The sequence below is a fragment of the Tamandua tetradactyla genome, chromosome 7 (assembly GCF_023851605.1).
Source record: "Tamandua tetradactyla isolate mTamTet1 chromosome 7, mTamTet1.pri, whole genome shotgun sequence".
NCBI lineage: Eukaryota > Metazoa > Chordata > Mammalia > Pilosa > Myrmecophagidae > Tamandua > Tamandua tetradactyla.
This window is the reverse complement of record NC_135333.1, coordinates 55,710,176-55,735,912: the sequence shown is the minus strand read 5'-3', so window position 1 is coordinate 55,735,912 and position 25,737 is coordinate 55,710,176. Positions and strand designations below refer to the sequence as shown.

Here is a 25,737-nt window from a genome sequence, read left to right as displayed (position 1 = left end):
CAAAACCTGTATTTTAGCACTCTACATAAGAGTTATATTTAATACATAAGAAAGTTCCAAAGACTATTATCCTTAGAGAAATTTGCTTAGAATGGTAAGGAATCAGTCTCAAAGAGTAAGTCCTTAAGTGCCAGAGAGGACAGTTAAATCCCAGGTTTCTTGGTCTTAGCCCAGTGTTTCTTATGTCATTTGTTACCCTGGCATTTTTCTCATAGTACAAGTATGGAAAAACAAAGAAATGTTTATCTTGTGTGACCCTTCAAGTTTGTTTGTTTTTCCCTTCAAATTGAATGTAGTTACTTAAATTTAAAAATGTGTTTTAGTGACATCTGTTTTGGTTCTTTTAGTCAGGCTACTTTTTCTGCTTATTATTGTTTTCCTTAGCAATGTTTTTTGTTTGTTTGTTTGTTTTTTAACCTAAAGCATAAATATCAGGTTAGCTTTTTAAAAAATATGGGTATGGGCTTGCGATGGTTGGCTCAGTGGCAGAATTCTCGCCTGCTGTGCTGGAGACCTGGGTTCAATTCTTGGTGCCTACCCATGAAAAAAAAAAAACATATATATGTGTATGTATATATATATGGGTATCTATTGCTTTGCATTCAAATCAGATCTGTACATTTCAGAATAGAGTAAAATGCCAGCATATACAGCTCTGATAGACTACAATTTATAGTGGACCTTGCCAAAATTCTCTTCGTTACTAAATTTTTTTCCTTTAATCTGTTTGAATTTAAAAAGCAAGAGTACAAATCCTACCACTTGAGATATACCCGGAAGATCTGATTGCAGGAATATGAACAGACTTTTGTACACTAATGTTCATAGTGGTGTTATTCACAATTGCACAAAAATGGAAATAAGCCAAGTGTCTATCAACCGATGAATGGCTATCAGAATGTGATATACACATATGATGGAATATTATTCAGCATTAAGAGGGAATGAAGTCCTATCGCATGCAACAATACGGATGAACCTTGAGGACATTATGTTAAATAAAATAAGTCAGACACAAAAGGACAAATATTGTATGATCTCAAATTCATAGACATAAAGTATAGAACATAGGTTACCAGAAAAATAGAAGGAGGCTAAAAAATGGGGAGCAGTTGCTTAATATACAAAGAATGTCTGGCTAGTTTGGACCTAAACGTTTGGAAAAGAACAGAGATGATGGTAGCACGTTATTGGAGGATTAATTAACAGTGCTGAACAATGTGTGAATGTGGTGGAAAGGGGAAATTTAGAGTCATGTACATCACCAGAAGGAAAGTTGGATATTAAAACATGGAAATATATATAATGCAGTGACTTTTGTGGTAGACATTGTCTGTGATTAACTGTACAAATATAAAAAAGTTATTTCATGAACTAGAACAAATGTATGATACTATTACAAGGAGTTAATAATAAATGGGTGTATGGGGAAAATGTACCTATTGCAAACTATGGACTATAGTTAACAGTAATATTTTAATCCTCTTCATCAACAGTCCATGCCAATACTATGAGTCAGTGATGGGGAGATAAGAGGTATGAGAAGATTTTGAGGATTTGGATTTTCTTTTTTCTTTTTATATATTTTCTGAAGTAATGTTCTAAAATTTATATGGGTATGTATGCATACCTATATGATGATACTGTGTATACTTCAGATAGTTTGTGTGGTGTGTGAATATATCTCAAATAAAATTGTATTAAAAAATAAAAAAGGTAATAGTGTGTACCCAGTGTTATAATAAAATAGTGTTTATGTTTCTGAATCAACAAAGTCATTATATCAGGTACCTTAGAAAAAGTAAGTATTTTGATGTTTTTCTTTCTACAGTCACTAAATTTGTCTGATTTGTACTTCCAGGTATTCAGAACAGAAAAAAAAGTTTTTTTATTTTTTCCAGATTAAAAAATTTCCATAAATGTAATGTCTCTGATACCAAGTTATATATCTTGGGAAATTTCCCATACTTGTGCATATGTGTGTGTGTGTGTTTATGTGAAAGAAAGAGAAAAAGGAGGGGGGAGGTAGGGGGAGAGAGGCAGGGTCAAGAAGGAGGAGGGCACTATTAAATGCTACTTGGCTGACTTAGTTTAAGACCCCAAACTTAGTATCTTTGTCAAAAGTAAGGAAGGATTCACTGTTGTCTTGATTTTCTGGGACAGTACAGTAATTACATGGCTTTTTTAAAAATTGTGGAAATATATAATAATATAACACAAAATTTCCCACTTTAACCATTTTTTATTGCATTCCAGAGGATTTAATTGCATTCACAATGCTGTATAGCAGTTGCCACCATCCATTAACAAAACTTTTCTATCACCCCAAACAGAAACTCTGTACCATTAAGCAATGACAAACACCCCTTTCTCCCTTGCCCTGCCCCTGGTACCCAGTGATCTACTTTGTCTTCATGAATTTTCTTAATTTAAATATTTTGTATACATGGAATTATAGAATACTTGTCCATTTGCTTCTGACTTATTTCATTTAACATAACGTTTAAAGTTTCTATCCATGTTATAGCATGTATCAGAACTTAATTCCTTTTTTTTTTTGTATGCTCTATGGCAGGGGTCACATTTCATGCTTTTTCCATGTGAATATGCCCTTATTGCAGCACCATTTGTTGAATTTTTGTTTGGTTGTTTTTTTGCTTGTTTGCTTGTTTGTCTGTTTTTGGGAAGTTCATGGGCCAGGAACCGAAACAGGTTTCCTGCATGGCTGCAGAGAATTCTACCACTAAACTGCCCTTGCACCCCCTTCATTCCTTTTTTATGGCTGAATAATATTTCCATTGTATGTATATAGCACATTGTGTTCATCTGTTCATCAGTTGATGAATTCTTGGATCATTTCTACCTTTTGGCAGTTGTGAATAATACTGCTGTGAACATTGTACAAAAATCTGCTTGAGTCTCCGCTTTCAGTTCTTTAGGGTGTATACCAAGAAGAGCTGGGTCATATGGTAATTCTATGTTTAACTTTTTGAGCAAATATGAGACTGTTTTCCACAGAGGCTGCACCATTTTATAGTCCTACTAACAAAGAACTGAATATCCACATTTCTTTGTATCTTCACCAACATTTATTTTTTATTATTATTTCTTTATGTAGGATATACATTTATTAACGGTTAAGGAGCAGTTTATCCAAAGTGAATTTTACAAAATACAAAGAATACCTCAACAGTCTGGGTAGTTCAATATTTTAGGCATTATCTCAGCTTGCATACGGTTTTCTCTCATTTTGACCTTTTCTCCCTCTCTACCTGTAACCAAATTTTCACCTTAAAGATTAAAACAAACAAGAATACTTAATACCTGACTTTTTAAGCAATAGTTATGGAAAATATGTTATAAGTTATTTGCTTTCAAGCCCTAGATATTTTAAAACTTTTTTTTTTGTATGCTATATGGCGGAGGTCACATTTCATTCTTTTTCCATGTGAGTATCCCCTTATTGCAGCACCATTTGTTGAATTTTTGTTTGTTTGGTTTTCGTTGTTTGTTTGTTTGGAAAGTGTGTGGGCCGGGAAAACTTTAAAACTTTTAATTATCAATTGAATTAGGAAACCAACAGACTAGATAACAGCAGCTATAACTCAAATCAAATAAGCAGTTTGATAAGGTTCTTAGGTTCTAAGGTAAAAACTAAGAATAAGCACAAGTCTTCCATTATGTCTATCCTTAACATACATGCAGAGAGAGAGACAGCTGCAATACATAATATTGCAATGTGACCAACACTGACTTTTTATGTTTTTAATGACAGTTGTCCTTATGAATATGAAGAGGTATCTGACTGTGCGTTTGCATTTCTCCGATGACCAGTGATGTTGAACATCTTTTCATATGCTTATTGACTATTTGCTTATCTTCTTTGGAGTAATTGTGTTTTATTTATTACCTCATATAACTACTGATATATATGAAACTTTCTTGTTTCAGGTAAAATAATATCAAGTTTTTTGCTTCTTTTAGGGTGGTTATTCACTGACCTTTTGCCATTGGTGCTTAACTGAAATTCAAATTCATGTTTTTAATCATTCATTCATTAAATAGCTATGGAGCATCTACGTATGCCAGGCATACTGCTTATTTCTAGAGATAAAGAGGTGAACAAATGAAGTCTTCTCTGCCTTCTTAGAGTTTACAGTCTACGTAGAGAAAGAAAAATTACACTAATATTTTATATCATTTTATACTACATATTTGAGAGAAAGCAGGATTTTCTGTGTATTATATATATGTATATATCAGAGGTTTCTAGCCTAGTATGCTTTGTAAAATGAGGGAAGCACTGAATATTTTTAAGTAGTAGGATAAGATGATTAGTAAATTTTGGTGAAAATTAGGATGAACTTGAGAGGAGATTCCATTGCAAGAGTCTTTAAAGAGCTTGATACAGATGTCCAGATGAGAGATGATGAAGGCCTGACTTTTGGCTATGGTAAGGAAATGCAGACAAAGGGTCAGATCTGAGAGAAGATAATTAATAGACAGGATTTGGTGATGGTTAAGTTGTAGAGAAAGGTACCAAGGTTTCAAGCTAATTTTACCACGGGGGAAAAAAGCACACTTTTTCCTCTCTCCCTCTCTCCTTCCCTCTCCTCTCTCTCTCTTTCTTTCTCTCTCTTTCTCTCTCTCTCTCTCTCTCTCTCCCTCCCTCCCTCTCCCTCTCTTGTTTCACTCTGTCTTTCAACTGTGAGCATTGTGATAAGTTCTGTAACAGTGTTGAATAATTGTTGATATTATTTTGTGCTTAATACCATCCCAAGTACATAATTAACATCATTAATTGATTATTTCTCTCTCATATAATCAGACTTGGTTAAAGTTTATATTTCATTTTTGTCAAGTATTGTGTAGTAAAAATGGGATGTTTAAATACTCTCTGCTTTTAGTGCTATTTTATTATCACCCATTTTACTCTAGTGGAGACTTTAAATTCTACATTCCAAATGAGAAATTTGATACCTTTTTTATGTGGAAGGGATTGCAATTCAGTAGGTGGCACTCTTTTCTTTTAGTGTCAGTAAATGTCCAAGGAATGTTTTCAAAATCTTGAGGAAAACCATACAAGTTAAACTGGTGATGGCTTACTTTAGAAAGAATAGTAACAATTTTGTTCATAATTCAGTGTCTGTGCAACTTTACTGGAGTGCTTACATGATGAATATACATAATATTTGCCTTGAGGAAACACATATAGATCAAAATTTCTTTTGTCATTTAGCAAAAGGTCTTATGACTATCCTTTTTGTAACTCTAGATTTTCTTTTTAAAAATTTGGAATTTTTATCCCCCAGTATCCATTTTTATTTCTATGTTTTGATTATTAAACATTATCTTCAAAGTTCCATTAGAGGATACCTTTGAAATGAACACATTTCTCCCATTCTAACACAGCCTCTCTCCTTATTTTTCAATGTGCATATCTGTTTTTATTTATGAAGAAAATATTTAGCTGGTTGAAATAGTGCAACTTTGTTTTGCTTTTTATTTAATGTTATTTGTGTTCTTCTTTTTTCTCACTTAGCATTTATTATGTTTTCCTCATCTTGAGTATTTTTTATATTTACTATTTTTAAGAATATCATAATTTACTTAATCATGCTCTTATTTTCAGTTTATTAAAATATTACAGTGTTGAATCAAATATACTTGTGCATATTTTTTCTATTATATTATTTCCTTTTGATAAAATTCCAGGATAGGAGTTTCATAGTTAAAGGTATAAACACATTTATGGTTTTTGACACACATTACACATTGCTTAGGAAAAAAATTTTACAGTTTAAAATGCCATAATGAAAGTGTGATTGTACCCATTATCCTAGCAGTCTCACTGGAATTGAATTTTAAAGTGTGTGTGTGTGTGTGTGCGTGTATTTATTTACTAACTTAGATTTAAAAATGAAAAACTTGGGGTCATTTTATTTAAAAATTTTTACTTGAAATTTGGAACAACCGAAAAAAAAAAAAAAACTCCTGACTAGGACATAGCCACTATTAATATTTTGATGTGGTCCTCCAAGTGTTTGTGCATGTATGCTCATTTAATATAGTTTAATTATAATATATAATTTTATGTACTGTGCTTTTTATTTAATTCACTTACTGTATCCTAGCCATTAAATAACTTCTATTTAATAAGCAGTGTAGGTGTAGGGCTGAGCAGGAAGTGTACATAGTGGACTTGGATGATTTGGTTGATTCTGTTAGTCATGCTAACATGTACAGAATCAAGAGTATATTTGGTGTAGGGTGGAAGTCTGGAGATATGCAAATTTGTTAAATATTTTTATTTGAAATGCTTACCTAGTCAATATTTATGAGTATATGCCTTCCAGCAGTTGAATATTCAGATTTAGAGTTAAGTTGAAGAGGTTTCATCTGAAATAAAGATGAAGACCATTATTTGTGTTGTTATGTAGCCTTTATAAACGTCATTTAAAATGGCTTCATGGTAGGCCCTCCCTTCATATTGAATATTTAGACCACTTCAGATTTTTAACTTCTTGGACTATTACTGCAATAAATAGTTTTGTTCATATAGCTTTCTCAGTATTTTGGATCATTTACTTTATATTTGAATTCATGCATTTGATTTCTAAGTATGAAGTTTTAAAAAATAATTTTTTATAAAATTCCTTTTAAAAATATATTACTTTAGAGCACCATTAGTAATATAGGATACCCATTTTATCCCAGCCTTTCATTTAAAACAGATTTTAATTTAATACGTGTTTTATTTGCATCTTTAATTTTTTGTTCTCTCAGATGTTAACACAATATAATTTGAGAAAAAGTGGTCATAACTCTTGGTATGCTGTCAGAGTCCACTGACTCCAGTTTTTGTTTTGTTTCGTTTTTGAGCAGTTTTAGCTATTTCAAATGATTAGCATACCATGCTTTTTATTCTTTTTTAAAAGAACAAAGAAAATTTACCTTTTCTTTTTGAGATTGAATAAAATTTATTCTGTCTTTCGATCATTATCTGGGTTCATTGGACCTTTCTGCAATCTGAGATATATTATGGAATCTTCAGTATCATATCTTGCTATTTCTTGAAATGTTTCACTATTTTATTATTTATTTATTTAAGATAATAGGAATTATCTTTTTGCTAACCATTACTTATCAATTATTCCCAGTTATGCTTTAAAAAAAAGACTAAACGTTAGAATAGGCATAGCCCAAATGCTCCTTAAGAGTGGGATAAAGATCAAAGGTGATGGTGGAGTTACACAGAGATGGTAAGGTTTAACAAATGAATATGATTGCTGAATCATTATATTGATATTTCTTTTAGTCTCCAGTATCTTAGAGCAGCTAGAAGTGAAAACCTAAAATTGTGGCATTGTAACCCATACCAAACCCTGAAGTCTGTTCTACAACTAATTGTTGCGATGTGCTTTGAAATTTATTGCATTTTTTATATATGTTATTTTTCACAAAAAAGAAAAAAAAACTCCATTGTGATGATAAATGCACAGCTGTATGATGACATTGTGAACCATTGAGTGCACACTTTGGACGATTACATGGCATTGAATATATATGTCAATATAAAGTTTTGAACATGGCTAATTAGAAAATGGAAAAATAATAACATCACCTAGATAAGGAGGATGCAATAGTTAAATTGTTATCCTTCAGTTTTCTTATTGTATGATTGAGAGTAACACATCCTCTTTAAAAAACATATTCAGGGCCAAGTAAGGTACGTGCATCTTAGTTCCTCCTCCAGAGCAAATACTAGGTGAACAGAAACAGTGCAGAACAGCTCCCGGGGCCACAGCAGGGAATGGACACACAGGGTACCCCAGTCTGGACTGGCTAGTCTGATTGCGAGACTCTGCTGCGGTGAGATCCCCAAGCGGTGCGCGATTCCCCGAGCAGCGGCAGCTGTGGCGGCCGGAGCTCCACCCTCCCTCCTTCCCGGGCCGGCTGAGAGTCTCAGAGAAGCAAGTTTCCCAAGCCGTGGCAGCCGGCGCCCCTCTTTTGCGGGCGGCTTCCTGGACCGGCTACGAGTCTCAGATCAGAGGGCTACCCAAGCCGCGGTGGCCCTCCCCCGCAGGCGGCTTCCTGATCCGGTGGTGAATTCCCCAGGCCGCGGCGGCCGGCGACCGACGCCCCTTCCCCGCGGGTGGCTTCCTGGTCCGGTGGCGAATTCCCCGGGCCGCTGCGATCAGCGACCGACGCCCCTCCCCCGCAGGCAGCTTCCTGGTACGGTAGCGAATTCCCCAGGAAGCGGAGGCTGGCGACCGACGTCCCTCCCCCGCAGGCGGCTTACTGGTCCGGTGGCAAATTCCCCAGGCCGCGGAGGCCGACGACTGATGCCCCTCCCCCGCGGGCAGCTTCCTGGTCCGGTGGCGAATTCCCCAGGCCGCGGAGGCCGGCGACCGGTACCCCTCCCCCACAGGCGGCTTCCTGGTCCGGTGGCGAATTCCCCGGGCCGCTGCGGCCGGCGACCGACACCCCTCCAGGGAGAGGAGGGAATTTCCGACAGTGGCAGGGACTGGGTCCAACCAAACACCAATAGGTGAATTAATAAAGGAGCAACAGGGTCCCCTCAAGCCACGGCAGCTGACGCCCCCACCACGCGCGGCCTGGAAATTGGATCGGAAATCCCCAATCCGCAGAGAACGGTGACCGGGGGGATCCCTTCCAAACACGTGAGACAAACGTGTGCCACGAGCGCCACCTACTGGGCAGGATAAGAAAAACAGAACCCAGAGATTTCACAGAAAAATCTTACAACCTTGTTGGGTCCGACACCCAGGGAAATCTGACTGAATACCCAGACGCCAGCAGAAGATAACGGTCCATGCTCAGAAGATTGAGAATATGGCCCAGTCAAAGGAACAAACCAATAGTTCAAATGAGATACAGGAGCTGAGACAACTAATGCTGAATATACGAACAGAAATGGAAAACCTCTTCAAAAATGAAATCGATAAATTGAGGGAGGACATGAAGAAGACATGGGCTGAACAAAAAGAAGAAATAGAAAAACTGAAAAAACAAATCACAGAACTTATGGAAGTGAAGGATGAAGTAGAAAAGATGGAAAAAACAATGGATACCTACAATGATAGATTTAAAGAGACAGAAGATATAATTAGTGATTTGGAGGATGGAACATCTGAATTCCAAAAAGAAACAGAAACTATTGGGAAAAGAATGGAAAAATTTGAACAGGGTATCAGGGAACTCAAGGGCAATATGAACCGCACAAATATACGTGTTGTGGGTGTCCCAGAAGGAGAGGAGAAGGGAAAAGGAGGAGAAAAACTAATGGAAGAAATTATCACTGAAAATTTCCCAACTCTTATGAAAGACCTAAATTTACAGATCCAAGAAGTGCAGCACACCCCAAAGAGAATAGACCCAAATAGGCGTTCTCCAAGACACTTACTAGTTAGAATGTCAGAGGTCAAAGAGAAAGAGAGGATCTTGAAAGCAGCAAGAGAAAAACAATCCATCACATACAAGGGAAACCCAATAAGACTATGTGTAGATTTCTCAGCAGAAACCATGCAAGCTAGAAGACAGTGGGATGATATATTTAAATTACTAAAAGAGAAAAACTGCCAACCAAGACTCCTATATCCAGCAAAATTGTCCTTCAGAATTGAGGGAGAAATTAAAACATTCTCAGACAAAAAGTCACTGAGAGAATTTGTGACCAAGAGACCAGCTCTGCAAGAAATACTAAAGGGAGCACTAGAGTCAGATACAAAAAGACAGAAGAGAGAAGTATGGAGAAGAGTGTTGAAAGAAGGAAAATCAGATATGATATATATAATACAAAAGACAAAATGGTAGAGGAAAATATTATCCAAACAGTAATAACACTAAATGTTAATGGACTGAATTCCCCAATCAAAAGACATAGATTGGCAGAATGGATTAAAAAACAGGATCCTTCTATATGCTGTCTACAGGAAACACATCATAGACCCAAAGATAAATATAGGTTGAAAGTGAAAGGTTGGGAAAAGATATTTCATGCAAATAACAACCAGAAAACAGCAGGCGTGGCTATACTAATATCCAACAAATTAGACTTCAAATGTAAAACAGTTAAAAGAGACAAAGAAGGACACTATATACTAATAAAAGGAACAATTAAACAAGAAGACATAACAATCATAAATATTTACGCACCGAACCAGAATGCCCCAAAATACGTGAGGAATACACTGCAAACACTGAAAAGGGAAATAGACTCATATACCATAATAGTTGGAGACTTCAATTCACCACTCTCATCAACGGACAGAACATCTAGACAGAGGATCAATAAAGAAATAGAGAATCTGAATATTACTATAAAGGAGCTAGACTTAACAGACATTTATAGGACATTACATCCCACAACAGCAGGATACACCTTTTTCTCAAGTGCTTATGGATCATTCTCAAAGATAGACCATATGCTGGGTCACAAAGCAAGTCTTAACAAATTTAAAAAGATTGAAATCATACACAACACTTTCTCGGATCATAAAGGAATGAAGTTGGAAATCAACAATAGGCGGAGTGCCAGAAAATTCACAAATACATCGAGGCTCAACAACACACTCTTAAACAACGAGTGGGTCAAAGAAGAAATTGCAAGAGAAATTAGCAAATACCTTGAGGCGAATGAAAATGAAAACACAACATATCAAAACTTATGGGACGCAGCAAAGGCAGTGCTAAGAGGGAAATTTATTGCCCTAAATGCCTATATCAGAAAAGAAGAAAAGGCAAAAATTCAGGAATTAACTGTCCACTTGGAAGAACTGGAGAAAGAACAGCAAACTAATCCCAAAGCAAGCAAAAGGAAAGAAATAACAAAGATTAGAGCAGAAATAAATGAAATTGAAAACATGAAAACAATAGAGAAAATCAATAAGACCAGAAGTTGGTTCTATGAGAAAATCAATAAGATTGATGGGCCCTTATCAAGATTGACAAAAAGAAGAAGAGAGAGGATGCAAATAAATAAGATCAGAAATGGAAGAGGAGACATAACCACTGACCTCACAGAAATAAAGGAGGTAATAACAGGATACTATGAACAACTTTACCCTAATAAATACAACAATTTAGATGAAATGGACGGGTTCCTGGAAAGACATGAACAACCAACTTTGACTCAAGAAGACATAGATGACCTCAACAAACCAATCACAAGTAAAGAAATTGAATTAGTCATTCAAAAGCTTCCTAAAAAGAAAAGTCCAGGACCAGACGGCTTCACATGTGAATTCTATCAAACATTCCAGAAAGAATTAGTACCAACTCTCCTCAAACTCTTCAAAAAAATCTAAGCGGAGGGAAAACTACCTAATTCATTCTATGAAGCCAACATCACCCTCATACCAAAACCAGGCAAAGATATTACAAAAAAAGAAAACTACAGGCCAATCTCTCTAATGAATATAGATGCAAAAATCTTCAATAAAATTCTAGCAAATCATATCCAACAACATATTAAAAGAATTATACATCATGACCAAGTAGGATTCATCCCAGGTATGCAAGGATGGTTCAACATAAGAAAATCAATTAATGTAATACACCATATCAACAAATCAAAGCAGAAAAATCACATGATCATCTCAATTGATGCAGAGAAGGCATTTGACAAGATTCAACATCCTTTCCTGTTGAAAACACTTCAAAAGATAGGAATACAAGGGAACGTCCTTAAAATGATAGAGGGAATATATGAAAAACCCACAGCTAATATCATCCTCAATGGGGAAAAATTGAAAACTTTCCCCCAAGATCAGCAACAAGACAAGGATGTCCATTATCACCACTATTATTCAACATCGTGTTGGAGATTCTAGCCAGAGCAATTAGACAAGAAAAAGAAATACAAGGCATCAAAATTGGAAAGGAAGAAGTAAAACTATCACTGTTTGCAGACGATATGATACTATACGTCGAAAACCCGGAAAAATCCACAACAAAACCACTAGAGCTAATAAATGAGTACAGCAAAGTAGCAGGTTACAAGATCAACATTCAAAAATCTGTAGCATTTCTATACACTAGTAATGAACAAGCTGAGGGGGAAATCAAGAAACGAATCCCATTTACAATTGCAATCAAAAGAATGAAATACCGAGGAATAAATTTAACTAAAGAGACAAAAAACCTATATAAAGAAAACTACAAAAAACTGTTAAAAGAAATCACAGAAGACCTAAATAGATGGAAGGGCATACCGTGTTCATGGATTGGAAGACTAAATATAGTTAAGATGTCAATCCTACCTAAATTGATTTACAGATTCAATGCAATACCAATCAAAATCCCAACAACTTATTTTTCAGAAATAGAAAAACCAATAAGCAAATTTATCTGGAAGGGCAGGGTGCCCCGAATTGCTAAAAACATCTTGAGGAAAAAAAACGAAACTGGAGGTCTCGCGCTGCCTGACTTTAAGGCATATTATGAAGCCACAGTGGTCAAAACAGCATGGTATTGGCATAAAGATAGATATATTGACCAATGGAATCGAATAGAGTGCTCAGATATAGACCCTCTCATCTGTGGACATCTGATCTTTGATAAGGCAGTCAAGCCAAGTCACCTGGGACAGAACAGTCTCTTCAATAAATGGTGCCTAGAGAACTGAATATCCATATGCAAAAGAATGAAAGAAGACCCATATCTCACACCCTATACAAAAGTTAACTCAAAATGGATCAAAGATCTAAACATTAGGTCTAAGACCATAAAACAGTTAGAGGAAAATGTAGGGAGATATCTTGTGAATCTTACAATTGGAGGCGGTTTTATGGACTTTAAACCTAAAGCAAGAGCACTGAAGAAGGAAATAAATAAATGGGAACTCCTCAAAATTAAACACTTTTGTGCATCAAAGAACTTCATCAACAAAGTAGAAAGACAGCCTACACAATGGTAGACAATATTTGGAAACGACATATCAGATAAAGGTCTAGTATCCAGAATTTATAAAGAGATTGTTCAACTCAACAACAAAAAGACAGCCAACCCAATTACAAAATGGGAAAAAGACTTGAACAGACACCTCTCAGAAGAGGAAATACAAATGGCCAAAAGGCACATGAAGAGATGCTCAATGTCCCTGGCCATTAGAGAAATGCAAATCAAAACCACAATGAGATATCATCTCACACCCACCAGAATGGCCATTATCAACAAAACAGAAAATGACAAGTGCTGGAGAGGATGTGGTGAAAGAGGCACACTTATCCACTGTTGGTGGGAATGTCAAATGGTGCAACCACTGTGGAAGGCAGTTTGGTGGTTCCTCGATAAGCTGAATATAGAATTACCATACGACCCAGCAATACCATTGCTGGGAATCTACTCAAGGGAATTAAGGGCAAAAACTCAAACGGACATTTGCACACCAATGTTTATAGCAGCATTATTTACAATTGCAAAGAGATGGAAACAGCCAAAATGTCCATCAACAGACGAGTGGCTAAACAAACTGTGGTATATACATACGATGGAATATTATGCAGCTTTAAGACAGGATAAACTTATTAAGCATGTAATAACATGGATGGACCTAGAGAACATTATGCTGAGTGAGTCTAGCCGAAAACTAAAAGACGAATACTGTATGGTCCCAATAATGTGAATCGACATTCGAGAATAAACTTGGAATATGTCACTGATAATAGAGTCCAGCAGGAGTTAGAAACAGGGTAAGATAATGGGTAATTGGAGCTGAAGGGATACAGACTGTGCAAGAGGACTAGATACAAAAACTCAAAAATGGACAGCACAATAATATCTAATTGTAAAGTAATCATGTTAAAACACTGAATGAAGCTGCATCCGAGCTATAGGTTTTTGTTTTGTTTTGTTTTGTTTTGTTTTTACTATTATTACTTTTTTTTTTCTCTCTATATTAACATTCTATATCTTTTTCGGTTGTGTTGCTAGTTCTTCTAAACTGATGCAAATGTACTAAGAAACGATGATCATGCATCTATGTGATGATGTTAAGAATTACTGATTGCATATGTAGAATGGTATGATTTCTAAATGTTGGGTTAATTTCTTTTTTTCTGTTAATTAATAAAAAAAAGTTAAAAAAACATATTCAAGATCGAAAACATCATCATCTTAGTTTACTTTTAGCTTTAATTGAAAATTTAGAATTTTTTGTTTTCCACTTGAATGGAAAAGTGAAAAATTTGATGTTTCACAGTTATTAGACAAATGAGAAAATGAATACAAAGAGATAGCATTTCGGATGCGATGATTAAATTAATCATGTAAGTGAAATCTCAAACTGAGTCTTCAGGTGACAATATTCTGGATATGTTTTAAATTTCTAATTTAAGAATTTATAGCTGAACACTTTATTTCTAAGGACAAGCAAGAAGGTATTGTATTCTCAGAAATATGGTATTCTCATCCAGTTGCCCAGTTAGTTATTCAAGAGGAAGGACTTTTTCATGCAGTAATATTTTTGTGACAAAAACCTGGACCATATGTTTTGCTTAAAGGATATATGATTATTTTTTCATATTTTATGCTGTTATGAATCAAAATTTACATGATGCAAATGATTTTCAGCACTTAAATTCTTAATGAAATTTTACACTGTTTTTATTCTTACTTTTATAAATTATTCCTATAATGGCTTAAAAACATAAAGCTACCCTTGGACTCCAATATTAAATGATAATTGCTAGTCTTCCTGGTATACCAAGGGTTGAAGTAAAAAAATTGTCAGATTCAATGGCATTATTGCATTTTAACACTTCTTTTTAGTGTACAACCCTAATTATATCTGACAGACACAATTGGGAATAGTCGGAAGGAAATAGTAGTTCTGGACCAGTCAGCAATGGAATGAAAAACTCAGGAAGTCCCAGCGCCATGGTAAAGGAGAAAAACTTACATTTCATTTCCTTTCATGTCCATGTGTTCAGATTAACTTTAAAGGAGAGTGAGGTGTAGGTTGGAAGATTTTGCCTACAAGTGAGTATTACCTGTGAGTGGAGCCCATCTCAGCAGGGATCTAGTCATCAGCTAACAAACCTTCCCAAATCCCTTGGCTGGATATCCTATTGCAAATTAAATAGGAAACAGGAGTACATTTAGTTTTGCATTTAAAGGATTTCTAAAGTTCAATTTCAAATGTAGTTGCTAGTGTATTCATGTTTATTAAAATTGGCTTTGTTGGGAAGGAAAGGATTGCTAGAACTGTGCTCTGTGGCATGAAGGAAAACAAAATAAATGGCATAAAAATCTGTACCTTTCCATATCTACGTTCTATATCTCATGACTCTTCTTATTAACACTGCACAGTTAATGAGCCTGCCAAAGTGGTGCATGGCAGGTCAGTCTATCAGTAAACATAGGTTTATAGCTTAACAGATGTTTCATAGCAGGTTTTTTTCCCCAGATTTTTCCTTTTAAAACTTTGTCTTTCTAAATTTTGATAACTAAAGGAAATGAAACATGATGAGTTTATATCGCACTTTGAGGTCTGGTTTTGATGAAACCCTCACTGTAACAACAACGTTGTATACCCCTTACTTAGGTGCCTTACATTGATCTCAGGGCTTTACACATATTCACTCATTTGGTCCTTATAGTAAGCCTGTAGGGTAAGTATTCTTATTATCCTCATTTAACAGGTGTGAACACTGAGGTCTAGGGATGATAAATAATTTTTAGGTCACATACTAGTAACTGGTGGATCCAGCATTTGAACTTACACTTACACTTACACTTAGTCTCCAGTATCTTAGAGCAGCTAGAAGTGAAAACCTAAAATTGTGGCATTGTAACCCATACCAAACCCTGAAGTTTGTTGTGGTGTGTATGTGTGTGTGTGTGTGTTAATTACTGAGCTATATTTGTACTCAGATTTATTGCTGTAAGTGTTATTCCCACTTATAAGGCATAATCTTGGAGGTACAAAGACTCATAGGAAGATTTGGAGTACATTATACAACTGTTTTGTGCTGTAAGATCTTGGACTTCTGGGAAATGTTAGGGTTATTTCATGGGATGTGTGAATCCATATGGTATAAGCAATGGACATAGGTTAAATTCAGAAATCTATCTGGAACATATATGTATACATATATGTGAATATAATACTGTATTTTGTACACACATGTGTATATAATACTGTATTTTTAATGTGTTTAAAAGTTGTGGTTCATAAAATACAAATTCATTGAGTATTGCTTAGTTTATAACTTTCCTTTTTTTTTTTTCAAGTGATAGCTTTTGGTAATTATGTATTTCCCAGTTAATATATACTAAGATTTTAACTATTGTTATGGAGAGTTCATGAAATCTTTTGATGTTAAAAAAGGGGGGTATTGTTTATTAGAAATGGTCAGGAACCATTGTGTGACAAATTATAGACCTTGTTTAAAATGTGCTTTCCCCTTTCTAAAAAGTCCTTTCTTTTTGGGCGAGGGTAGATTGCCCAGCCAACAGCAACAACAAAACTCAGGGTTATTTTCTATTCTGAATAATGTCCGTATATAGTAAATCTTTACTATGTTTTAATTAAGAGGAAAACTAGACAGTTACTGCTGCTTTCATTGATTTGCCCTGAGTGAGAAAAGTTCTGCATCATTTTGTTCTGAGATTGTTAGGACAATTTGTACTTCCAGTTTCAGTTAAGTCATGTATTGGAGGCAAAATTCATACCACATGTACACGTAAAGTTAAAAATAGATACTATTTCAAATATTTGCTTTACAATACATATTCTAGTATTTAAGATATTAAAGTTTATTTTAGGGTTTTAGTTTATTTTCCGATTCCCCTAAGCTTCTAAGTCGGTTGTATTGTCTCTGTGTTCTTATGATACTTATGTTAATAAGTAGGGAAATCTTATAGTATTTTTAGAAGGGGATAAGTACTGTAAGAAAAAAAATAGAGCATTTTAAAGGGAAATGAAATTGCTGGGGTGTGTGGGAGAAAGTTGCAATGATAAAATATGGTGGTATTCAGGTAGACATCACTGAGAAAGGGACATCTGAGCAAAGATTTAAAGGAGGTGAGAGAGATAGCTGTGGAAGATATCTTGAAATGTTAAAGAACATTTCATGTTAAAGAACATTTCAGGCAGGAAGAAATCGAATGCAAAGCCCAAAGACGGAAACATACCTGGTACCTTATATACCTAACACTCTGTTTGTGTGTGTGTGTGTGTGTGTGTGTGTGTGTGTGTTTACTTAAGCCCATACTTTGTTAGGGCTGCTGTAACCAAGTATCACAAACCAGGTGGCTTTTAAAACAGTAGAAATTTGTTGTCTTACAGTTCTGGAGGCTCAAAGTCTGAAGTAGAGGTGTTGGCAGGACCATTTTTCCCCTTAAACCTATAACAAAGAAAAATTTGTTCCCTGCTTCTTCTAGCCTCTGGTGGCTTGCTAGCAGTCCATAGCATTCTTCCCTCTGTCTCTCTTTGTGTTCCAATTTCCTCTTCCTTTCCCATCTTACTCCAATATGACCTCATTTTAACTTGCCTAATTCCATCTGTAATGACCTTATTTGCAAGGTCACATTCTGAGGTACTGGGTGGGGATTATGACTTCAGAATCTTTTGTGGGGGGACATAATTCAATTGATAACACCTGATGCAGAATATTGAAAAGGTCAGAGTGTTAGGGAAGGAGGTCAAGCAGTGACATCAGAAGAAATCACCATGAAAGGCCTTGTAATAGAACTTTGACATTTTCTTTCAGTGAGATAGCTACCTGGCTAATAATGCATTTTAATATTTAAAAAAATTTCAAACACACAAAAGTAAACAGATTAGAATAGTTAACCCCCATATATTCATCACCAGCTTCAAAAATATCTACTCATGGTCACTCTTATTTCATTTATACCCCTTCCTACTTCCCCCCTTCTGTAGTTTTTGTTGTTGTTGTTGTTGTTTACATGGGTATGTTCCAGGAAATGAACTTGGGTCTCTGGCATGGCAGTTGAGAATTCTGCCACTGAGCAACCATTGTACCGCCTGAGCCACCATTGCACCACCCCCTTCCATATTATTTTGAAGCAAATCTTTGATGTCATGTTATTTCACTCATAAATGTTTCAGTACATATCTGTAATGGATTAGATCTAGTTTTGGTATAACTATGATATTATCACACCCTCAAAATTAAAAGTAATTCTTTAATATCATCAACTGAAGAAGAAGACAAACACAGGTCCTTGAGAAGTTAACACTCTAAAGAGGTAAAAACTAACATATAAAAAAAATCCGTTAGTATAGGTTAGTAAGTATAATAAGAATTCAGGATGGGAAATTATCTATCTAAGTTAGAGCAACTGAAGGAAACTTATAAATGAGAAAAGTCTTTACCTGAATTTGGACCTTGAGGAATAAGACTTGAGAACTAAAAAGATCATTCTAAAGAAAGGGAAATTCCATTAGAAGATCATGAAGGTAGAAAAAGTAACACTGTGTGTGTGTGTGTATTTACTTGAGCATACAAGTAAGCTTCCTCAAATGTAAAGAACAATTCAGAATCTATAAATAGATTGGTGGTATATTAGAGTATCATGGAAGCCATTTAGAAGAATTTGATTATGATGTGAACTACTGCAGGTTCTTGAAGAATAGAATGAGACAATAAAAGTGGTCTTTGTAAAACACTTCTAGAGAATTGAACCTATACATCCATTTTTTTTGGCGGGGGGAGGTGCATGGTCTGGGAATTGACCACATGGACGGCGAGCATTCTACCACTAAACAACCTGTGCGCCCTGTATACATCCATTTTTCTCTCTCCTGGGACCCCACTAAAATAACAGTAAAGGAATTTTTGTGGTTGTTGTAGTTGTTAAAGGCATATAGCTAAATTAATGATGAGAATGGGGGAGAGTGACACATTTTTTGAACTGGAAAGTAAGTGGTCAATTGGTAAAGAACTTGACAGACCCATCTTTATTTACACTGAAGAACCCAAGAAAGCTCAGGCTTCGGTGGCCTTCTGGAAGCAAGGGGGAGGATTGGTTGAAAATCTGCTTATGTATCAAACAGATGCACATATTCCATCCCAGATTTGGTGCAGCTGAGTTAGTGGCTCCCACAAAAGATTGGATGTTTCCTTTTTAACAGAGCAAAACAGAGGGACTCTAGATTGGGGCAAGGAAGGGGTAGGGAACCAGGCTCAACAGAGAGCAGGGGTAGCATCTGAAAACATGATGATTATTATAACAGAGTGCTTACATACTGGAAGCTGAGACTGATAGTGTTCTTGGCTCCCAGAATGCTGGCAGCCAGGCCTTCATTCTGCAGGCAAGAGAATAAGAGATTTCTTTAGGAAATTAGGCCAGGCTATGATGAAATACCTAAAGCTGTTGACATCAGACATTTCCCAACTTATGACCCAGTCATCTCTCTAAAGTCAAATCAGTACTTCACAAGTCCCACTGATATATTCAAGAGCTCCCAGTCAACTTTTAATCCCGCTCTCAAACATGCACAGTTAATGCAAGATTACCATACAACTGAAGAAAGCTTCTAATGCAAAAGTGCAAAACAAATAAAAAAGCAACCTAGAGCAAACAGAATCATGCAGGGTGTGGAGGGGAGGAATTGAAATGAAACTATTAATAATATCCTAAGAGAGATAAAAGAAAGTTTTGTAACCAAAAAACGAGATATTATTTTAAAGAAGGAAATGGAAGAGAAGGAAGAGGAAAATAGAAGAAGCAGAGTTGCATCCCAAGCCCAAGGAGTTCTTAGAAATTAAAACACACGTTAACAGAAGTAAAAACACAAAGGTGATGAAACCTATAGAATGCAAAACCAAAAAAAAAACAAAAGATTAAAAAAAATTATAGGAGTAGTCCAGGAGGTTGAACATGTTAGAAAAGGCCTACAAACAATTACCAACCCAGTGATCACCCCTAGAAGCATATTTGTCGTTTTGAAATTCATTTCTCTCCAAAATGAACCAAGGCATCTTAGAAAAATTTGGCTGTTCCCAAGTCTAGGTCAGGAAATCTATAAAATGACCTGGAAAATCTTATCACAACCAGATAGCAAGGATGTGATCAAATGCTACTGTGGTAGTATCTGAAGAACTCAGAAGCCAACTGAAAGGGAGGTCCCATTCATTGGTGTTCTTGTGAATACATGTAAATGCATACATAAGTATTATAAATTTTACCAATATAAAAGATGTGTATCACATAATTTATACATAATAAAATGTTGTTCAGTACTCCCTCTTGTAAATTTCACATAGCCAAATGATTTTCACAGAATGCTTTCATTAAATTTTGCTTTTGCTGAGCTCTCATATAGTTAAACTATACTTACAACAGACAAATGAGTATAGTTCCAACATACATATTGGTTGATATTTTTCTTTATATTAATAAAGAAGACAAAAGTAAAACAACAAATGTCTATGTCAGAACTTCATTTGTCTATAAGTGAAGGACTTTTTTGCTTGGGTGAATACTGGTTTTTGAATACTGAAAAAAAAATCCTCAATTTTTTTATGTTTGCAGCACACTTTTAAGTTTAATCTGCATTTTCAGCATTTTCTCTGTCATTCTTTTAAGGAGGGACAATCAGTAAACAATATATCACACTATGTTTTGTAGTGTTTGCTGATTTTGTGATATAAGTATTTTCCACCATGGCTGATTTCAAACACTCAATGCAGTGTCATTTGAGTACGTGTTGGGAAGAGATGTGCTGTGTAACACTACTACATAGTGTTTCCACCATACAGATAAAATAAATGTAAATAGACTCAAGAATTTAGGAAGCGATGAATTTAAATATTTATTACCTTTGTTTTTGGTATAATTTAATTACTTGTCTAATATACCACTGGTTGGATCTTACACTCTGCACTAGATATGCATCTGAAAAATTTGATGTTATACCAATTTTTAAAAAGAGAATTTAAAATGGAGCCATAATACTCACTACTTAAAGGATCCCCTGAATCCTTTGTAAAGTAACAAATTCTTCTGTGAAATTAGTAACGATTGCCTATTTTCGGATTAATTTTTAGCAAAACCATCTATGTACAATTAAGAACATAAAACCAAAAAACAGTCTTGAAGTTTTAGTTCACTAAAATGAAAAGAGATGGCGTTTTATATTTAGTAACATTATGTAATGATATTATAGTTCCATCACAGAAGATTACCTTGAAGATTGTAAATTTCCTAGTAAATGATCTGAAATTTCTTTTAATTACTTCTTAATGGGATCAAATCCTCTGTTTGAATAACAGTTATTGCTTACTTTGTTTCTGAGGTGATGATTTTCTTTGAATGGTCATGCTTGTGCCTAAAATAAATGGATATGACTTCTGGGTCAAGATGGCTGCTTAACAACGTGCGCATTTTAGTTCGTCCTCCAGAACAACTACTAAATAACCAGAAATAATACAGGACAGCTCCTGGGGCCACATCAGTGACCGGACACACAGCGTACTCCAGTCTGGACCAGCTGGACCGGCTGCGAGACCCCCCCCAGAACCGTGAGTTCCCAAAGCTGCGGCGGCAAGCTCCCCTCCCCCACAGGCCGCTTCCCAAAGGGGAAAGGAAAGGACTTTACCAGCAGCAGGGACTGAGCACAATCAAACGCCAATTGTGGAACTAATTAACAAATTCTGACTACTAAAAATAGGCCCCCAGCTTAGGTAAACGTAATCAAAGCGGAGGTTGCTCATTTTAGCCCCGGCGCAAAGGGGGCAGGACTGACAGAAAAAGGGGGGATAAAAAAGAAGGAAACAGAGGTTTTTGTGGCTGTGTATCTACAAAGGCTTGACTGCCTTTGGATACAGCGGCAGGATTTTCAGGCTGCAACTGCCCCAGGCATAGGCAGAAGTGAGCTCTTTTGGGGGCTTATCTGGAGCCTGTGCCTTCCCCAGGGGAGGGGTGAAGCCCCACCCAGGTGGAATCCCTCCATCAAGGAATTCAGACACCAGGGCTTGGTAATTTGAAGCCATTAAAACCAGCCTACAACTTCTCCTCTGTCCCCACCCCCATCCCCCCAGCAGGGAGAGTCTGCCAAAGTTAAAGGTACCGCATCATCTTATGCTGGTGGGACCTGCAGTCAGACAAGCGCCACATACTGGGCAGGATAAGAAAAACAGAGTCCAGAGACTTCACAGAAAAGTCTTTCAACCTGCTGGGTCTCACCCTCAGGGAAAACTGACGCAGGTGACTCTTTCCTCCTGATAGGAGGCCAGTTTGGCCTGGGAAAATCTGGCTGGGGTCTATAATATCCAAGTAGACCCTCCTAAGTGTGTGTGGGGGAAAGGCACCACACAAGCAGGGCAAGAAACAAGAAAACAAGAACTGAAAAATTCTCCTCTGTTAAACAAAACTTAAGCTAAAGATCCAGATAAAGCTAACCGGAATGTCAAAGAACAGACAGACAACAAATTCATCCAGCAAGAAAACCCTATTTAAAAGAAGTGAAAGCAATCTCCAGAATAAACTAATTAAGGTAATTAAATGCCTAGACGTCAGCAAAAAAAACAAATCACACTAGGAAAATTGAAGATATGGCCCAGTCAAAGGAACAAAACCAACAATTCAAATGATATACAGGAGCTGAAACAATTAATTCAGAATGTACGAACAGACATGGAAAACCTCATCAAAAACCAAATCAGTGAATTGAGGGAGATATAAAGAAGGCAAGGAAAGAACAAAAAGAAGAAACTGAAACTGAAAGTCTGAAAAAACAAATCACAGATCTTATGGGAATGAAAGACACAGTAGAAGAGATGAAAAAAACAGTGGAAACCTACAATGGTAGATTTCGAGAGACAGAACATAGGATTTCTGAACTGGAGGACAGAACATCTGAAATCCGACGGGAAACAGAAACTATAAGAAAAAAAATGGAAAAATATGAGCAGGGACTCAGGGAATTGAAAGACAGTATGAAGCGCATGAATATACATGTTGTGGGTGTCCCAGAAGAAGAAGAGAAGGGAAAAGGAGGAGAAAAACTAATGGAGGAAATTATCACTGAAAATTTCCCAACTTTTATGACAGACTTAAAATTACAGATCCAAGAAGTGCAGCGTACCCCAAAGAGAATAGATCCAAATAGACATATTCCAAGACATTTAATAATCAGAATGTCAGAGGTCAAAGAGAAAGAGAGGATCTTGAAAGCAGCAAGAGAAAAACAATCCATCACATACAAAGGAAGCCCAATAAGACTATGCGCAGATCTCTCAGCAGAAACCATGGAGGCAAGAAGATGGTGGGATAATATATTTAAATTATTAAAAGAGAAAAACTGCCAACCAAGAATTGTATATCCAGCAAAATTGTCCTTCAAAAATGAGGGAAAAATTAAAACATTTTCAGACAAAAAAATCACTGAGAGAATTTGTGACCAAGAGACCAGCTCTGCAAGAAATACTAAAGGGAACACTAGAGACAGAAACGAAAACAGAAGAGAGAGGTATGAAGAAGAGTATAGAAAGGAAGACTATGAGTAAAGGTAAAAAGGAAGGAAAATTAGATATGACATATAAAATCCAGAGGGCAAAATAGTAGAAGAAAGTACTACCCATGCAGTAATAACACTGAATGTTAATGGATTAAATTCTCTAATCAAAAGACATAGTCTGGCAGAATGGATTAAAAAACAGTACCCATCTATATGCTGTCTCTATTCAAAGGATATGAGGCCAAGGATACAAATGGACATTTACACACCAATGTTTATAGCAGCATTATTAACAATTACCAAGAGATGGAAACAGCCAAAATGTCCATCAGACAGTTGGCTAAACAAACTGTGACATTTACATGAGATGGAATATTATGCAGCTGTAAGACAGAGTAAAGTTATGAAGTATGTAACAACATGGAAGAACCTTAAGGACATTATGCTGAGTGTGATTAGCCAGAAACAAAAGGACAAATACTGTATGGTCTCATTGATATGAACTGACATTAGTGAATAAATTTGGAATATTTCTTTGGTAACAGAGACCGTCAGGAGATAGAAATAGGGTAAGATATTGGGTAACTGGAGCTGAAGGGATACAGATAGTGCAACAGGACTGAATATAAAAACTCAGAAATGGACAGCACAATATTACCTAACTGTTATACAATTATGTTAAAACACTGAATGAAGCTGCATATGAGAATGATAGAGGGAGGAGGGCTGGGGCATAAATGAAATCACAAAGAAAGATAGATGATAAAGATTGAGATGGTGTAATCTAGGAATGCCTGGAGTGTATTGTGATAGTGACTAAATGTACAAATTTAAAAAACGTTTTTGCATGAGGAAGAGCAAAAGAATGTCATTACTGCAGTGTGCTGAAAATAGATGGTACTTAATATTTTAAAATTTCAACTAATGTGTGAGACTAAAGCAAAAAATGTTTATTTGGTACAAATCTATACTTTGACTAGTGCATCTCCTAATATAACTTATGTAGATAGTTGATTGAACACCTTAAGTACATGGAACTTTGTATAGGACATGAGATTTTGTTGGTTTGTCCAGGTGATGCCCTGATGAATCCCAGAGTTATTTGATCAGTGAGTGGAAAAGCATTTGCAAAGTCCCCTTTGGGGAATGGTGAGAACGGGGGAAAACTCAACTTCCCCAAGTTGAATTCTTGATATTTTCATAAGCAGTGTGGACAACCAAAGCTATAGGCTGAGCCCCCAGTCTTGGGGTTTGTTCATATGAAACTAACCCACAGGGGATAGGTCAAGCCTTCTTAAAATTAAGCCTAAGAGTCACCCCCAAGAGAACCTCTTTTGTTGCTCAGATGTGGCCTCTCTCTCCAGCCAACACAACAAGCAAACTCACCACCCTCCCCCTGTCTATGTGGGACATGACTACCAGGGGTGTGGATCTTCCTGGCAGCGTGGGACAGAAATCCCAGAATGAGCTGAGATTCAGCATCAAGGTATTGAGAAAAACTCTAGAATGAGCTGAGACCCGGCATCAAGGGATTGAGAAACTCTTTGAGACAAAGTGTCAATGGCTGAGAGATTCCAAACAGAGTTGAGAGGTTATCCTGGAGGTTATTCTTATGCATTAAGTAGATATCACCTTGTTATCCAAGATGTAATGGAGAGGCTGGAGGGAACTGCCTGAAAATGTAGCAGTGTGTTCCAGTAGCCATGTTTCTTGATGATGATTGTATAATGATATAGCTTTCACAATGTGACTGTGTGATTGTGAAAACCTTGTGTCTGATGCTCCTTTTATCTACCTTGTCAACAGAGAGGAACATATGGAATGAAAATAAATAATAGGGGGAACAAATGTTAAAACAGATTTACTTTGAAAGGCTAGTGATCAATGAAAGGGATCAATAAGGGGTATGGCATGTAAATTTGTTTTTTCTGTTTGTTATATTATTCTGTTGTCTTTTTATTTCTTTTTCTGAATTGATGCTAATGTTCTGGGAAATGATCATGATGATGAATATGCAACTATGTGATGATATTGTGAATTGCTGAGTGTGTGTGTGTTGGGAATGTTTGTGTTTCTTGTAATTTTTTTTAATTAATAAAAAATTTTTTAAACAAGGCAATGATTAAGAGGTCCATCACATGGTAAAGGAAAACATTTTTATTATTTAAAATAATAATCATTCTTGGGGTTTGTATCATCTTAGAGACACAGCCAGGTCCAAGAGTCAGCAAAACCATAACCTGCAACCTCATTTAGCCTCATCTTGGGTCTGCTAAGATTAC

General features: G+C 36.1%; 1 protein-coding gene and 1 long non-coding RNA gene across 5 annotated transcripts in view; one reads left to right on the top strand and one right to left on the bottom strand.

Annotated features, from left to right (window-relative positions):
- LOC143691250 (uncharacterized) overlaps positions 1-17,545 on the bottom strand; it is a 71,432-nt gene extending 53,887 nt beyond the window's left edge. For 2 of the 3 annotated variants that reach the window (XR_013179422.1, XR_013179421.1), the window contains exons 1-2: positions 17,313-17,545; positions 15,015-15,089 (exon numbers count right to left, since the gene is read on the bottom strand). This is a non-coding gene — a long non-coding RNA (uncharacterized LOC143691250). Of the gene's footprint in view, positions 1-6,324; positions 6,400-15,014; positions 15,090-17,312 lie in introns of those variants that run through there. The other variant, XR_013179423.1, reaches the window with a different exon arrangement.
- Positions 1-25,737, top strand: part of TAF3 (TATA-box binding protein associated factor 3) — a 254,581-nt gene that overhangs the window by 15,926 nt on the left and 212,918 nt on the right. The gene's annotated exons all lie outside the window — the stretch shown is intronic.